This window comes from Coturnix japonica, chromosome 7, assembly GCF_001577835.2.
Source record: "Coturnix japonica isolate 7356 chromosome 7, Coturnix japonica 2.1, whole genome shotgun sequence".
Classification (NCBI taxonomy): Eukaryota; Metazoa; Chordata; class Aves; order Galliformes; family Phasianidae; genus Coturnix; species Coturnix japonica.
The window spans coordinates 5,579,483-5,592,724 of record NC_029522.1 but is presented as its reverse complement, the minus strand read 5'-3'; the positions used below and the strand labels follow the sequence as shown (position 1 = coordinate 5,592,724).

At 38.4% G+C, this 13,242-nt stretch overlaps 1 long non-coding RNA gene across 9 annotated transcripts in view; it reads right to left on the bottom strand.

The window, feature by feature from the left end:
* The window catches only part of LOC107316441, a 311,291-nt gene that overhangs the window by 103,446 nt on the left and 194,603 nt on the right, over window positions 1–13,242 (bottom strand). For all 9 annotated transcript variants that reach the window (XR_001556346.2, XR_001556345.2, XR_004307965.1 and 6 more), the window contains one exon: window positions 11,072–11,215. This is a non-coding gene — a long non-coding RNA (uncharacterized LOC107316441). The remainder of the gene's footprint in view (window positions 1–11,071; window positions 11,216–13,242) is intronic.

Below are 13,242 nucleotides of genomic sequence, written 5' to 3'. Positions count from 1 at the left end.
GGGCAGGAGAAATGAGCTACAGACAAGAAATTAGTCTTTCAATAAAAATAATAATAAATACTACTGGAGTATCTGATTTTAATGTCTCATAAACTGCACAATTAGGACCTAAAAAATGCAGCTTTCATTTTTTTTTTAGCAGAAGGAAAAAAGGCCAAATATGTTGGCATCTCTTTGCTAAAGCTTCCTTACAGATATCCTGACAGGCAAGGAGCTTAGGTCAAGTGAAACATATGAATATGCATATTGAATGAAATGTAAATATGTTTACAGTTATGTCACTCTGCAATGGAAAGGCAGACATGCATCACTCAAAGTGAGGTCAGAGGAAAATATAGAGAGGTAAAAGACAGTTAAATACAAATTTTGAGAACTAGGGATAATAGAAAACTTAGGTATAATCTTTAAGAAATGAAGACAAATATGCTGTACCTGGGGAAACAGTAACTTCATAGATTATGTCAAAGATGAAGACATGCATAATTGATTTAGCTAGCTTAAGACAAATGAGACGCACGGGGAGCCAAGAAAGTAATAGCTTTAAGGAACATCCATTAAGCTTAACTAAGTAAAATACAGTTTAGAACATGAAGAGTAGCTGCTATAATTTAGATGTTTCCAGTTTCCATATTTTCATTAGTGGATACATTTAAGACCTTGCTGACAAAGGAACAATTCTAGTTTGAAGAAAAAAAAAAAATCCACAAAAAAAATTATATATGTATACACACAAGGCCAGATCAATATGCCATTAACAAGATTAGGGACCTGCTCACACTAATATCAGTGATAAATGTAAACTTGATCTTGTGCTTAAAGCAAGGAATTTGAGAGAAAAAAAATCACAGTCCAGTAAAATTGAGCCTGGCTTCAGACTCCCAGTTTGTATGGCACAGTTCAGCTTTTTTCTATCTTTCTCAAGAATTCTACTGCAATTCAAGATAATGCATGGAAGGAAAATTGATTTGTTATTTATGTTCCTCAGGAAAATGGTCTGAGCACATTGACAGCTCTTTGGGCATAGCTGCTCTGTATGGACAGTAGGCAGAATTATGTTTTCTTCTTCCACACACAGAAAAGAGGATTTAACTGTGAGACAACCTCTGCATTTGCACTTGCTGCCCTTATGGGTTTCCACACTCCTGGAATCCTTTCCATCTTCCCTTGTGTATGTTTCTGTACACCCCTTCTATTACAGCCTCGCATACACGCACATTTAACAATATTAACTATATTTGCCATTCAGTGAGATTATACTGACTCTTCTTGGCAAAACTAGAGGCAAAAAGTCTGTAATTCTGACTCATTCGGTACGTAAAAAGAAAGTAATCACCAGGTTAAATAGCACCAACCTTTTCACTGTTGTTGTAAACATACATTCAAGCACTTATTTTTCTGGAGAAAAGCTTAAACTGAGCACTAGTATGAAACACTGGACATTATGCAATATACTTGTCATGCATTAGAAAGCATAAAGTATCACAATAAACTTGTAGATTCACTTAAATTACTGTCAGACTGCTTGCAGAGAAGAAGGAATAGATCAGGAAATTGATGTTGTTATACTCACCACTATTAAGTTCAAAAGCAACTTCACAAAAGAAAGAAAGCAACTAACAGTTTTTACTTTAAGCATGTCAGCATTACTTGGACTAACTGTAACTATAGGCCTGGGAAGCTGTTTGGACAAAAATTCCCATAACCTTGATCCATTCATGTTATTGTTAATAATCTTCCAAAAGTTCCTACGTATTACAAGTGCTATATAGAATCACTACTGCTAAATCTAAAAACATTCAGTAACATCTGATTTTTCTTCAGAGCTGGGAACAGCGATTGTTACAGCTCAGCAAGTTTTTGTTTCTAAGGTCTGTCTGCCTTGAGCCATGTTCCTGGCTATAACACAGCCTTTGCTTTTTGCCTTCAGTCTTCCAAGGAAGGAAAGATATAAGGGAAAGACTACACATGTGTATATGCAGTGAAGCTATCTCAACTGCTTCCTCTTCCTTCCCTATTAACTGCAGTCAGTAGTGATGTGGTTAAAAAAAACAAATACATTTTAAAAAGTTTATAGTACTCTTTTTTTCTGCACTGCAACTCAGTCTCAATTAATAACTGAGCCATCCAAGGAGCCATCAGTTGGATTAATCATCCCTACCAGAAGGCAGTTCAGAGTTTCCCTAATGGCAGCACGCACAGCGGTAGTACGGTACAAACACAGATTTGTTAATAGAGATGAGCACTCTGAGGTTGCTGCAGATCAACAACGAATTTCCTGTGCAAAAAAAGCTAATTGAGTCATCTCCAAATATCGCAACATGCAAATAAGTGAACTGCTCAGAATTAACACTGGTAATTTGTTTTGACACCATACTGTCGGTGAGTTGTAAACTACACCACACATTTTAGTAGGTGGCTTTCTTTTTTGGTAGATTTAATTTAGATACATTTTGATTTAAATAAATTTGGACAATTGTAGAAGAAAATAAGAGGGCTACTCTGAAAGCAATGCCTCCTCTTCTGGCCCACAGCATCAAAGGTGGATATGTTAGCAGCATTGTGAGAGGTAAATTGTATTTTTGCAGTGTATTTTCTGTATGTAGTGCAGGCCTTCATTGAATTTCTAACCCTCCTTCGTGGAGCCAACATCCTCCATATATTACTTAAATGAGGTGTTTGGTAAGTTCTGTGAGCGTTTTCCTTCCACAGGATGGTGACTGCCTTATGTGGAATATATCACAGCTGCAGCACCGGGGACATTGTGAGGCTGAGATGCTCAATCAATGAGTGAGAATCACAAGAGCATCCCCTGCATCAGGTTTGAAGTTGCAGAATAGATTTTGCTGACCGGGGCACAGTTTCTCCCTTGCCAACAGGGGCTGTGCGCCCATTGCAATAATGGATAACCTTTGCTGCTATCGCTAAGATCCTTGCCTCACCACAAATGTCTGACTTTGAGTGTTTCTCGCAGTATGACAGCAGAGGTTGAACCTTCCCGTCAGTATTTCATTACAATTTATTGCTGTGCGACAGATGGCAGCAGAGAGATGGCTATGCAGATATATATTTTATCTAATTTTTTCTTACAAGCATAGCATGCAGGTTGTTGTTGATTGCTGGTGAGGAGGTATACTTCCTAGTGAAGTGTTTTTATATAGAAAGCTACTAAGTTAGATGCTTTAAGACACAAAGTGATGAGAAATTTTTTGGGGGGATGGCATGTATGTTGCATCCCAATTAATTCTTCATTTTGCTTATTGTGACATAATTTATTCTATGCAGTGTAAGTGACAACTATGCTATTCACCCAGTTCTTTTCATCTTTTTGGAGTATGACACTTGTCCATTCTTGCTGTGTGAAAAGCTTTCTTTCTGCAGATACAGCAAAGCCAATGCACACATCTACATAAAAATGCTGAGCCAGAGTATGTACACACCTTTACTGAAGCTTGAAGGGATACGGTGGTTTGTGTTCATTAAAAATAATATACAGGGAAAAAAACTGTATTAGTTAGATGAGCTACTTTTAGCAAAGCACACTGCATGTTTGGGGAAATACACCTCACTAGGAATGCAGTGATGCGGACATGCACCTACCAAGACTACTCACCCTAGCAATACCCCCCAGTACATCTTCCCATCTGATCAGGCAGCCAACCAAGCTAAGCAATTACTTAGCTTCTTCCTCTGATAGGAAATGTCTCGATGTGTATCCAGATAACATTTAATATAGGGCAACTTCCTCTCAGTCAAACTGATGAATAGATTTAGAACTTGCACAGACATACTGACTAAGTGTAATTTCCAGGACCATGTGAGAAGCAGAATCACCCATTGAAATCATGCAAATCTTGTCTCATCTAACTTGGGAAGAATTTTACCCACAGAACTCAGTGAAGAACATATTTACAGTGCGTGGTTGACTGCCTCAGAAAAATGAGGCAATGGAGTTTCTCTCCTAATTACCTGGTGTTACAATGAAATAAAGGGGGAAAAACCCACACAATGCACACAACATATACCTATTCAAATGCTTGGAAAAGTTATTTTACATTACAAAGTCAAATTTAAAGTAAATAAATGAATAACTTGTCCAGAAATTTGGGTTATATTTTGAAGACTTTTTCAAATTTAACTTGGATTTTATTGGTAATTTTGCAAGTGTGGGATAGAAGGAAAGTCAAGCGATCACAAAACTGTAGAAGACAGCTACCTTAGTACAGACAGTGCCAGTTGACCAGACAGCTTTAGTTAGTCTGTACTTCAAAACAAGTACAGACAGATAATATGGCAGCTCTCAAGAATTACTTCAAGATTAAAACAGCCCTTAATTGTTAAAGATATATTTCTGTCAATACATATAAATGCCTACCACTACAAAATACACTTTTTGTGTGTGTGTGTGTGTGTGTGTGTGTGTGTGTGTGTGAGTAGCTGTGATTAAATAATGCTGACCTTGCCAGTTTTCCAGTGGGGTTAGAAGAGCTGAAGTAGCAGATTGGGAAATGCACTTTTTATTAAACAAGCAGTCAAGCAGTGGGTATTAATGTTGTCTACTGTACATCAAGTTGCAAAATTACTCTGAGATCTCTGAGTCCCTGGCTGATGGCCCAGCAAGTATAGATTTTTCAAATTAGACAGAAGCGACAGATTCATATCAGCTTTTGTGCTAGCAAAGACATGCAGAAGCATCTTCAATAGTCATTTCTCTGGTTTTAATCACGATTTTGTCCTCTCTGCCCAGAACCTAAGGGGAATGTTTAACCAATAACCTCCGAAACCAACAGCAGTGCATGAAAAACACGCAGGAATTCAGAGCATTACTACCAGGACTAACAATTAAGATCTACCATAACAGGCACTGTTGGCTCTGTAGCACATGGCTTTTGAGTCAACTACAAACTTTAGAAAACTGAACCACCACTCTCTCCTATCTAAATAATGATTTCCTTAAGTTGATGAGGAAAGCATGCAAGATTCTCAATATTTTATCAGAGATACAAGAGGCTTCTTTTATTCCTGCATTGTACAGGAGCACATGCATGTTGCTTCCATCTTTCCTTGTCCTCAACTGAAATTAACGTATTTCAGAACTGCTTTTGCCCTAGAGCCTATTTTTGTCTAAACTACATAACGCAAAACATTCACAAAAGTATATAAACAGGGGAAGGTCCTTATGCAACGAAGAACTAATAATACATCTTCATTCATGCTGTTGACCAAATAATCTCACACAAAACAGTGCATAACTTGGGTCCAAAAAGCTGTAGGCTATTATTAAAAGAATCATTTAGCAGACTGCAGTACCAGAAAGTTCCCATCACCTAATGATGGTAAGGATGACAAAAAACAATTGTAATGCCGGCTGATCATTCCACTAGCAACAGTAAAGCAGGGAACTGATCTCCTGCCATCTAATTTTTTTTGTAAGGAAGTTCTTCACACAAAAAATAGAAGTATACTCGTCAACCTTTATGATTTCCACTTTAGACAAAGGGAAAATACAGCCAAGGGAATGATCAGAAGTTCTTCTCTGTCAGTAGTGCAGCTATACCAAGAGTACTTAACAGAGTGCTGCAGACAGCATAAGCCAGTTAAAAGTTCCCTGGGTGAAGTAAATCAACAGAAGTACAGAGATCAGAGGAACTGTATTCTCATGCCTACCCTCCAGCTCAGCCCCTCAGACCCTTGAAGTGTTCTGATGTTTGATTCCAAGTGTTAGGATGCTGTAAAGTACAATTTGTGGACGTAATCAATTGCAGTAGCCTCTAATCTTCAATAAAAGCAAACACAGCTCAACATGGGGTCTTTCCAGAAAACTATCCTCAGCAATCAGCAGCCACAAGCAGTTCTTGACATAAACCTTGCTCATGCAATCATATTCCCTCTCAATTTGTGTCTTTTTGTTGATTAATTAAAACAGCATTCTAGTTTCTGTGTCAGTCCAAGTATTGGCTTGAAGTAAGGACAATATGATTACTCTCTAATTTATTACATCTAGCTTTTCCTTCTTTGTTTTTGCTCCCCTATGTCACCAGCTTCCTGGTTACCAGTCTTGTTTAAAGATGACTTTCTGAAGATGCTTTAGATCCAGCTGCACTGCTAGTCAAGTTTCCATTTCCCCTCTAACAGTTTGTTGACTGGCTGTTTATGACAACATTCAAGGGTAAGAGATTAAAACAAACAAATCCCTAAAACCAACCCATTTAAATGTAAACATTTTTTTTCCTTGACTAAAAATAATAATGGGCATTCTCAATCATTCTCTTGTATGAGTACAAGGTAAACCTTTTATCGGACTGTCTAGTGAAGGCATGACTCTGTAGCAACCTTCCACCTCTCATACATAAAAAATTCTACCTTCTATAATTCCTGATGGAGTTCAGCTTCTTCCTATTAAAAATAAATAATAAGACTCGAAGCTTTTATCATAATGGGGTTAGGAGGGGATGCTCTGCTTTTTATAGCTGTATCAGTGATTGAAAAGCCAGTTGAAACCACTGTAAAATTAGGGAAGAGGTCATCAATACAAGGCCAGTGAGAAAAAGCTTCTTAAAAAGAGCTTTTGGACTTAATTAAAAGATGATTTCTTGCTGGAGGGAAAGAAGACCGGTGCTGATTATTTATTTCTCTTAATCTGAGTTGAAACTCTAAGAAAATTTCTATTTTCCTTTCTTTCCTTAATCTGTAATACCTGTTCCAAGGCCAGTCGTCTCTGGGGATGCATTAAAGTCAGTGGCCAGCAGGTCATTGCAAGTTCTGCTCCGCATCTACTCTGTGTTGGTGAGGCCACATCTGGAGCTCTGAGTCCAGTTCCGGGTTCCCCAAATCAAGACAGACAAGGATCTTCTAGAGAAAGTCCAGCAGAGAGCCACAAATGTGATTAGGGGCCTGGCGTGTTCCCCTTATGAGGAAAGACTGAGAGACCTGGGGCTGTTCAGCCTGGAGATGAGAAGGCTGAGAGTAGATCTTACAAACGCTGACAAATATCTAAAAGATGGGTGTCAAATGGATGAGCCCAGCAACAGAACAAAGGGCAAAAGCTGTAAACTGAAACATAGGAAGTAAAATATGAACACTAGAAAGAACTTCCTTACGTTGAGGGTGATGGTGCATTGAACAGTCAGCCCAGAGAGGCTGAGCAGTCTCCTTCCCTGGAGATACTGAAAACCCACCTGGATGCTTTCCTGTGCAACCTACTGTAGGAAACCTGCTTTAACAAAGGGGCTGTACTAGATGATCTCCAGATGTCCATTCCAAATCCTATGATTCTGCGATTCCAGATATATTGCCTTCTCCATACTGAAGAAACTCAGCTCCTTCAACTTTTCTTCCTAAGAGAGGTGCTCCAGCCCTCTGACCATCTTCACAGCCCTCCTCTCCATCTGCGTTAACACCTCCACATCCCTCCTGTGCTGGGGACCCAGGCCTGGATGCAGTACTTCAGATGGGGGCTCATGAGAGCAGAGCAGATGGGGACAATCTCCTCCCTCATCCTGCTGCCAGCCCTCTGTTGATGCAGCCCAGGACACTGTTGGCCTTCCAGGCTGCAAGAGCACACTGCTGGCTCATGTCCAGCTTTTCATCCATGAGGACCCCCAGGTCCTCATTCACAGGGCTGCTGTGTGTTCTTCTCACTGTCAGTACTAGTGTCTTGTTGAACCTCATTAGATTCACACGGGCTCACTTTTCAAGCCTGTCCATAAGAGGGTCCGCATGTTAAAACGATGAGACTGAGTGCTACACCATCTTCCTTATCACTGCCTTAAAAACAAGTTCTACTAAACACACTTACTTTACTTTAGCCAATAAATTCTCTATACTTCCAGACATAATGCTATATTGAACGAATTTTAAAACTGTGCCAAAGAGCAAATAGCAAGAAATGTGTAACTACAAAACATACCATATGCCTCACTGTTAAGAGAAGATTTGTGATCATGCTCATCAGTTTTACAGGAGGCACATCATTCACAGCACTGAAAGAAATGACTGCAATGAAATGACTGTTTGAAGTTGAGAGTTATTGACCAAACAGATCTGATGATCTTCCAGCTTGTTAAAGGTGCTAAGAGTTCATGTATGCATTTTTTGAAGAAAGAAATGAGCTTTGGTAATGAGTTTGATTTGAGCTTCAGTAATGAGTTTGATTTTACTGTCAAAAAGTCAAACTGTACTTGAAGTTGTGCCTTATCTGTTTGAATGTGCCACAAGATGATTTAAGGAAAAATTATACACCATATTTCTCAGACAACGTCCCTTCAATATGGTAAATACACATAAGGTTCCTGCCTAGTGTAGTATTGTACTGTACCTCTTAAGCTAATAAAGTTTATATGAATATTCGACTGTGCTAGTCACACTGCTAATAAATAAATAAATAATTTTTAAAAAGGGATTTACAAAAAAGAGCTTTATAATTTCAATTTAAGTTCAGCACACATTATCAAAAGCCTTCTAAATAAAGTAAACAAGGGAAAAGCTTGTGATAAATTATCCTTCATTTCCACATTGTATATGTGATGTCATGGACCAATTTTGCTGCACTACACTGGTCTGTCAGGTTACCTGCCAAAATGAACAACAAAAAGCTTATGTTGTGTTTCCTTACAGAAATTTCCATTTGAACCACAAGGGAACAAAAGGCAGATGGTCACTGCATATGCAGGAAAGGTGAACGGGTTAAGCAGACAGAAGTAGTTTATAAATAGTTTATAATAATAAATAGTTTTTATTTATCTATTTTATTGATTAATCACGCTTCTAAATTTTAGCATGTTTCTCCCATAATGGTTAATTTTCTAGTTAATTCAAAACAATAAATGTTTTGAAACCCCAGCTACATGAGCATATTGCAAGATTTCTGATGGCAAAGCCTGAGTATGGTAAGTTGCAATACTATTTTTTACATAAGTTCTGTGTGTTCTGGCCCAGTTCCAGACCCAGCTGTCACACTCAGACACTGCAAACTTACTTTATCTACATTTGTCCCATACATCTTTGAAACATGAAATGTCATTAGCAGATAAACTCATGCATATCAGGGAGGTAGTCATGGCATGGAGACTAACTTGCACTAAAAGAAAATTATTGTGTGAAACTCTATTTCTACACTGGAAAAAAAAACAAACAAGCCAGCTAGCAAGTGATGCTTCCAAGTGATCTTTCAAATAAAGCTTTCCTGCTTGTGCAACCTAACATCAATATCCAGACTCCTAAGAACATTGTCTTTTAAACTTTTCTGAGTTCTTAAATCAGATCATTCAAACAAACTGTACATATCAGCTTCTCCTAGCAAAATGCTGGAATCATAAGCAGAGCACCCTTAAATCTAAGCTGAACAAATACACACGGAAGCATTGTTGGTTTACCTCAAGTAACCCCTGTATTCTGCTGGCTACCTCACTACTGAGTGAACACGTCACAGGCTCCTCAGTCTCTGGGTACCACATGTTCCTGTGGAACATCCCCAGAGCCAGCGCAGCAGGAATCACCTGACTGCAGGGCAGGGGGAAAGAAAGTGCACCCCAGGCTGGGAAGCAGCAGATGGTGGTCATGCTGCTTTGTATTACATTCACATACAAAGCAATTTTAACTTTTTCACAAAAAGAACCATTGCAAGATTTCATGGAAATCTGAGACACCCTTCTAATCATTTTTGAAAGCGGATTTCAGGTTAGAAAATGAAAGACATGCATTCAGTAAGGCTGCTTCGAAGAAGCCACACAATCAGGTCACTTAATTTTCCATAATATAATCATCAGCCAATGATTAATTATTATCGGGTAGGCACATTATTACCTGCCTTAACACAAAGAGGCATCACCTACATGATGGAACACAGCCTCTGCAGGAGCCTGTGGTACCATTCCAGCCCTCAGAGAGCAGTAAACTCAATATATGTCAACACAGACTCTTAAAATACCAGGAAATACAAGGTATGCACAGAAAAATCTAGTTAGCTTCATTAATTACTGAGAAGAAGTAGGAACTTTATGATCTACCCACTGATTTATATGAACTAACCCCATTCAGTGGACGCCGTTTGAAAATACTCTGTGCTCTCTCCAGGCTCAAAGCTGTGTTAATGAGGGCAGCTTTCCCACCGAGGGAGCTGACAGCACTGCAGCAGGCAACAGAGGTTCTGGCACCATGCTGAATCTTGAAAAGAAAGCCTGCTTCCACCCACTTTAATGCCTTTGTTTCCACATGAACATTCAGAGATAATTCAATATACAGTGATTTGCTAGCCATATTACAGACCAATAATTCATAAAAAAAAAAAGAAATAAGTGTTCAAATGCCTAATTTGTTGAGGAACACTAGTCTGAGAGTTCACTGTAATGAGCTGAGGCAGGATATGTAATGGCTATTATGTTTCACCAACACAGATGTTTTCTTGTTTTTCAAATACATCTTACAAAAACATTTGCAACTATGAAATATTTTTTAATGATCTCAAGCTAGAACTCCACGACACAGTGCATTTGAGGCTCATGTCAGGAAATACGTAGGTGCACAAAGTGTCCCAATGCTATAGTTTCAATAACTGAGTTTCCATACACAAGTGTTTGAAACGACACCAGTGTACACAATGTTACACGAGCAACTTACTACGCCACCAAGATGATGGCACACAGCTCAAGCGAGCTGTTTCACATACCAGCAACACGCATTTTGTGCAAGAGTATACTACTTTTAACTACCAAAGCCATTTGTACAACACAAACTTCAGAGACATACACCTACCTAAAGAAACCTCCTCCAAACATGAAAAAGACTTCCATGTTCTCAAACATAAACTCTCCCTACAGCACTAGAGAAGAAGTGCTGCAGCTATAAATTAACCTTACTCTTTACCTATCGTTAGAAGGACACTCCTCCTCACTCCTCAGGGGCTTGGGTTTTGCTTTAATAGTCACCTTTTGAACTGCTCTACTCATAGAGGTTTAAAAAATGCAGTTTCCTACTCTTAAAGGAGAAAAATGGCTTTGCTCTTACATAGAAATATAATACTAAAGAAACAGTGAGTAAAGTCATGAAATAAATTATGAAATAAAATTAAACTTACTTGATCTTTTGCTAGTGTGCTATTTCAGACATCAGGAAAGGGCTAACTAAGTTCTCATGAAGGTAGAAGGTAAGCATTGCTTCACCAACTTTATCCACAAGGCTTCAGTCTTGCTGATGTCCTCCTGCTGCACGCTCCATTGCACTGAGAAAATAAATAATACAGACATAACATGTCCGTTAAAAGAAAATAACCGTCGTTCTTTTATCTTAGTTACTTCTAACAATCCCATCGATTGCCACTCATTATCTCACCATCATGCTTGTAAATAATTATGCACATTTTTAAGGAATATAAACCTTTAAACCTTTTCTTATTTAAAAGTTCTATCTTTTTACCTTGCTTTGTTTTTTTTAATGCTGTTGAAGATGTCTAACGGTAAGCCATTGTGACTAAATGGTAAACGGTATGGCAACTAAGGAGGCATTCAGCAGAGTTGGAAAATCTTTTTTGTAGATTCGGTTGCATACCCTGAAGGCCCTGATGGCCAAGCATTTACCATAATTCCCTATTTGCTACTGCCATTGTCTTGCAAAGCTTTCATTCCAATAGCTGTCAGCATCAGACTTCTACTTGAAAAATCTGTAGAAAAGAATTGCAGTCCTTTTTCTTTTCAGGCAGGGAAAACTCCAGCTGGGCTAAATAGAGAATGCAAATGTTTTCAATTGTATTCACCTGGCAGGAGACAATTCTTCAACAGAGAAGGAGCAAACTGAGAGTGCTGTACATACCTCAAGTCTGTCATTACTAACAAGGTTTACAAGAAGATAAATCAGAGTTTGGGAAAGAGAGGCTGAAAATTTTTTTAAGATATCAAAATCAATCAGAATTCACTGACATATTTTTCCAACAAAGCCAAATTTTTATTTACATAGAACTAGAAATAATGAAGAAAATATATTTTAGGTATGTAGAACAGGCCTAAAGGCCCAAGGAAAGACAAGAAGTAAGAAGAATCGTGGCCTTCTTTCTTATGTAAAAGAGATGTATGGAGTCACACTGACATCCCTCACAGAAACACACTTCTTGTGTGTCATCCAAGGCAGTTAATTGTGTCTGACAAACTCTGCATAGGTTGCATTTGATAAAATTAATTGGCTGCAAGTTGTACTCTAAATGAAATTGTCCTGTGCCACCCTTTCTGACTCAGAGTGATTCCTCAACACCATACATTATCAGCAATAAAACTCAAAAACACCAAACAAAATACACCAACCCCTCACAGAGTATGCCAGAAGATAAAAAGACAACTAAAGGAGGTTAGCCAGAAATGCAGGATTCCCTTTGCAACACATGGCAAAGCATTTGCAGTTTTGAAGGATTACAGTAAACCTGTTTGTCAATAAATCAGGTAAAACAACTTCCCTGTGCAGAGTATTTTGGAGGAGTACTAAAGCTGCAGGAGGAGATGGCTGTATTTCGTCTAAGCTGAGAGCTGCCACATAGGTTTGCATTTAAAATTTTTCAGAGGAAAAAATATGTTGTAGAAATAGACAGATATGTGCAGAAGCTAAAGATTAACAAAAATTATAGTTATTCTTGAGGAATAATGTAACTGGAAAAAGGTTAATACAACACTACAACAGTTCACCCACTTAAAGCATGAGATTGAAGTTAAAATCCATCTTTTTCTCTCAAAAATAAAGGAACAAGTGGTTCAGATTCTTCAAAACAGTGAAAGACACAAATGCTCAGCTAATCAGGTTGCTTAACCTTGCCGAAATCACAAATGTTATAATTCAAGAGTAAGCCATATTGAAATGAAATTAATTGAAAGGCACATATTTAAAATGTCCATTTACATAAGAGATGAGCTCTGAAACTTGTCAGAATAAAGTGCGAAAGAAAACACTTTTAACATAACTGAGCTGATGTAACTGGCTGCAGTAAGAAGACTATGGCAGCCCTTTTACACCAGGATACACAAAAACTGAAGACTAGATGTTTTCTGCATTCTGATGCTAAGACAAAACTTGAGCTCAGTTGTTGAATAGGAGAGGTGGCCTGAACATTCACTGATAGAGATAACAAGTGACACATTGTTAAAGAGCAGCGCTACAGAACAACAAACTGCCCCGTACTTGGGGGTGGGCTAGTGCAAACTTTACCTCTTTTGGTGACTGCTCTTCGTGTCTAACCAAAAAGATGAAAAGGATTTAAGCTAGAAGGAC